Genomic DNA, 5,693 nt, shown 5'->3' with positions numbered 1-5,693 from the left:
ACAGTGGGAGAGGAGATGGCCTATCAAGTCCTACCCAAACCATGATTTGAATTTGGAATAGAGAAGCTTGGTCTATCAATATGCATATTTGACCTAAAATCTAGAACTAATCTAGTGGAGTTGACTAACTTCCCTCTACTAGGAGGAATTTCTGAATATGTCCTCTAAGCAAATATATTTGAGAGTTGTCCTTTCAAGTTGCAGAGTTGATGCTTCTGGGTTTCATATTTCTTCTATTAACAGTTGGACAAAAGCTCATTTCTATGTTTTTGAGCCGAGAGGCTCATTCTACAACCAAGTATAATGTGTAACGTTGTCGTCCGTCATCAATGTTGAAATTTTGCTCATGTCGGCCAAAATAAAAAAATAAAAAAATCTAAAAATAAAAAAAAGTAAATAACTATACAAAATATTTAGATAATATTAGCTCATAAAAATATTTAGAGGTGAAGAAATTGGATACTTCTCGACTTATGTTAGATAAATCTCTATTTAAGATAGATCTATGCTAGTGTATACACAAAAAATAATTTATATTGTACTTTTGTTTAAGAAAGAAAATAATTCTACCATACAAAAAGCAAGATGACTTTAGTGACAAAAAGCTGAAAGAAGGTGAAAGGGTAGAAAGAGATAATGACCAAGGAGAGGATTTCAATGGGAATCTATGTCTATTAAATAGGATGTCCCATGAAGACATGTCCTAGCTACTTTTGAGCGCAGTGAAGATTGTAGTTCCACACATGTAAAGGCTAAATCCTACTCCTGGTCTTAATGTGCATTGTTTCTTTATGCAAATTATTTGGATTATTCAAATTGATGCTTTCTTACCTTAGGAACAAGTCAATCTGATTCTAATGTACCCTTATTTTGTATGTGTAAATTTGGATTAATTGTTTCCTTACTTTAAAACAAATATACCATGCCCATGCTAACAAAAACAAAAATAGTTTTATTATAGTTTTAAATAATAAATATGTTTTTTTTTTTAATAATAAATATAGTTTGATACAATGTTTGACTACAGAAACAAACATCTAAGTGCCTAAGTAAATGTAAAAGAAATTAAAATATGATGTAGGAAGAGATGAAAACGAAAAATCTGTAAACTGGGGCCCACTCTGATGCTGTCCATGCCGGTCGACAGGCCACGTGCACCGTCGTGAACATATGCAATAGCTGTTGTGAGTGGCCTTTGATGTTGCCGTTCAGTCCAGGTGGATCCCGCTATAAGCTTTTTATAAGGTAGCAGGACGCCTCGCTGACTTGATAACATCTACGACGTCCTTTGTATTCCCGACGGAAATGAAATTTCACCTGCTAGTCGGCAAAACGCAAGGCGGCGTGGAATCTTGAATTCATCATTTCCAACATTTTTCACTGGAGCGGAGCTCCATATTCGTTTGTATCATAAATTTCGTGATTACTTCTTCTATTAACTTCAATAGGGTCAATGATTTGGTCGGCCACATATCTCGGATATTGAAAATTAAATACTGCACAATTTCAAAAACACAGGCATATAGGTTGGAAAACATTTGTATTAATTATAGTTTTCTGTTAATGCGATATGATATATTTGCTCTGCTAATTAGTGGTAATAATCACCACCGCCAGATCTGATTTTCAGTACATAGAAAAGTTGAGATGCAGCTTATCCAAGGTAATTTTAAGCCGGAAATGAGAAACATCGTTGAAGCTGAGTCATGTTATGAGTGGCCACGCTAGGGACAAGTAGTAATTTGTCAACAAATCTGCATAGATTAAATTTTTGAATTCGTGGTACGTATAAACGTTCGGATGCAGAGTATTTACGCTGACTCGAAATGGGTAATGGGAAACTATAAGTATATAATATCAGTGTGTAGTGTCACTGTGATAATTGATATCTTTCTGCTTGGACTGTGGCGATCTATGATATGCGTTCCCGTGTCCCTGCTTGTCTTATTGCATCGCTTTCCTTATATTGAAAGCTTGCCCTCGTACTAACTATATCGTGTCTTTCTGAAATGTTATCGTACGAGCTTTCCTCTTCTTGTCGATGGGATGGAATTTGGATCTGTCATATATATATATATATATATATATATATATCATAGTTTTGTAACAAACTATGGCTCTGATATGGCGATGATGTGCATATTAGTATACCTCGTCAACTTAATGCGTCTCGTTCGATGAGTAATCGCACGCTTTTGTGAGAGGAAATCCCTTATTTTAAGGAGTGAAAAGGATTGCCAACTTATTCGCGAATATAATTTTGTTCTTCAGACTATCCTTCAAGGGGTTTTGTGGGAGAAATCAAATTGTTTTAGAAGAGATAATGAAAAGGAGTTGCCAACTTCCCAACATATATAATTTTCTTCTTGGCATTATCCTTCAGGAATACAATGTCAACAAATATTCAGTTGGTCATTTTGCTGGAAAATTATAGACGGGGAACAAAGTTGCCATGCTTTCTCCGTTTCTTGATTCGTTAGTTAGATGGAATCCTTTTCAATTAAAAATTATTTGGGTTTCGAGGATTTAAACTGCGATTGTCTCACTTGTAGACAACGCTTTTGTATTTATCCATGTAATTTCAAGTTTAAAATTATAAAGTATATTTAATTTATTAAAAATTTAGAAAAGTAAAAAATTAAATTAAATATATGAATATTTTAATTTTTTAAAATTAAATAAATTTTTATTATTATTTTTATTATTAATAATTATAAATAAAACACGGATACTCAAGTAAAATGCCCCTACCATTTAAATGTAAAAATTAAATTTATTCCTTTTAAGTAACGAATAACCCTAATCCCAAGTATATCTAATTAAACGAAACATCACACCATGGATATTTTTTTTGGCCAGCGAGTTTACAATTTGTGAGATTGGGTATCTGAACTATCAAAATGACAATTGCGAGATTGCGTATTTAAACTATCAAACTAACATTATCAAACTTCGATTACGTTTGTAATTTTGATAATTTCATAAATATTTTTAATTATAATCAGTTTAATATTAAAAAATAAATAAATTTTCTTTTAAAAATTATTAAAAAAAAATCCAAAATATATCCTCCGCATTGGAGACCTACTCAAGTCGACAGCTTTTTCATTGAATTTTCTTCCACTTCATTTGACATGTTAGTTGTTTTAATTTGAAGTAAAAAGATATATTTATGTTATATAACGTTTTAATATATTTTGTATATTTTACTTTACTCTCTTTTTATCTATATATATATATAATTATATAATTATAATTATAATTACAAATTTGTACTTATGTTATATAATTAAAAATAGCAAATATATCTATAAGTAAAAATAGAAAATAAAAAAAAAATTAATAAGAGTAAAAAAAAGAAGATTAGAATGAAAGTTTGGTACTTAAAAGTAAGATACTATAAATCTGTCTCAATTCTAGGCATATGTCGATACCGATATTATCAATATAAGATTCATATTACAATCTCTTCGATAGTGAGCTATAAAATGGACCTGGCTTTTTTATACCATAATAATAATCAGCAAAATAATAGTCAACAATAATATTTAACAACATTTTAATATATATATAATAATAATATAATCAGCAAAATAATAGTCAACAATAATATTTAACAACATATATATAATGTAGAGTCAATATTCTTATAATTTTGATTTTGTGACTGTTAACATTTCAACAAAATGCTAATAATTCATTTTTTTAATTATTTTTATTTGAAAAATGAATATTCTATTTTTTTACCTTGCCTATAAATCTAGCCTAATATTAAGAACTTCAGTCTGCTTTGTCTTCGTTTGAACTAATTAGTATTTATTTTAATAAAAAAAAAACTATAACCACTTTTACATGAAGGGTACACAAATATGGCATCAATAGTTGTAAATCCCGATAATTGGTTAAGTTACAAAATATTTTGAAAAATTAGCAAACATTGAAATCTACAAATAATATGAAAATGCAAGAGCTGCCAATATTTGTACATCTAACTTAGAAAAGTGAGACAATACATTCTAAATACAATAAAGACAATAAAAAAACTCCAAAAACCACTAAATTTAATGCATTTTAATGCACACAGAAATACAATTGTTTTAGCTGCATTGAGAGTTCAATGTATCTAATATAAATACCCTTTTCTAAGTTGCACTCAAATGACAATTTTTTTGGGGAGGAAAAATAAGTTTAGTTGAAAGACAAAAATATTAATAATGATATAGTTCCTTAAACCTGTATAAAAAATGGTTTTTAAAGTGACATTTTTTTTAAGAAAGGATTTCAGTGGGGAAGTATTTATGTAGAACAATATGCGTATAGAGTCTCGGATCTATGCAAAATAAAATGTGTGTATAAAGATAGGTATATGTAGAAGAATGTGAGAGAGAGAATGTAAGCAACACAAACTTTACTGATCACATGCAATTATTTTAATTTTAAAATAATATTAAAGTTAAAATATTAAAAATATTTTGTGATTTAACATATTAAAATTATAAAAATTTACTATATAAAGTTATAGAATTATATATAAGAATATTTATATGAAATGTTATGATTTTTTTAATAATTTATAAATTTAAAATATGTAATGAATTGTATATAAGAATATTTATATGAAATGTTATATTTTTTTAATAATTTATAAATTTAAAATATGAAATGAATGTATATAATAAAGTTTATATGAAAAAAATTTAAATGCTTGTGTATTTGAAAATTTTAACTAAATTACCCGGATGCGGGTGTCTTTAATAGGTGTTAATGCTGGAGCATGCGGAGCTGGCAATTGGCATACAATTAAGCAGGGTAAGGCGGTTCGAGGCATGCAATTAATCAGCATTAATGAAGGGCCGAGCTCGAAGTACGCAGATGGAAGTTATCAGGATGGCGCGCTCTCGCCATGGTTCATTTGTTCTGGTCTTTTCAGGTATCAATGTAGTGTTTCTGGTTTCTTCAAGCAGAGGTCTCTTCTGGTGGTCATGGTCTCAGAGTCTTAGCGTAACCCAGAGAATTTGGAAGCCACCATGGTCCCATAACTGCTCCCATTTGGTCAGCTTCAGGTATACAGTTCTGCCTCTTTCTGAAGGCATTGGGTGCATTAAGTTGGTTTTACCCATTTGTGTCTGGTGTCTTAAGTCAGTCTTCTGGTTCATCTCTGTAAGGGATTTGGTTTTTGTCCTTGTTGAAGGTGTCTGGGTTGGGTATTGGGCTTATTCAGTCATTGTTGGGTACTTTCTTGAGGTCGAGTCTATCTTATGTGTGCTCGGCTACTGGGTCTTACATACAAAAGTCTGGTTCTCAATTTGGTTACACTTAGTCTGCGAGTTGCTTCTCCCTCACCCTCAGTCCTTTAGCATCTTCATTCCGTTGTTATATTCTGTTATGGCCCGTCATCGTGGTATTCCCAGGCATGGGAGCAACTCGGGGTCCCAGGGAGGGTCGAGGGGGCGTGGTAGCTCTGCGCCTCGTCATATATCCTTGCTAGCTACTGCTTCGCATTCCTCTTCGCCCTCTGACTATTTTGGTCCCTCCATAAACAGTTCTCTTCATACTTCCAGGTTTAAGTTCAAAAGCAGACTTAACAGACCGCTCATCTCAGCTATAATCACGGTTATCTTCTCGGAGGAAGAAGATGAGCTCACAAGCTCAGTTGAAAATTCCAAGAAACAGTCGCTTTCTAAGAATTCCAG

Source organism: Pinus tabuliformis, chromosome 8 (assembly GCF_031772625.1).
Source record: "Pinus tabuliformis cultivar Carrire ecotype Pingquan chromosome 8, CPIR1, whole genome shotgun sequence".
Taxonomy (NCBI): domain Eukaryota; kingdom Viridiplantae; phylum Streptophyta; class Pinopsida; order Pinales; family Pinaceae; genus Pinus; species Pinus tabuliformis.
Note: the sequence above shows the minus strand (reverse complement) of the source record.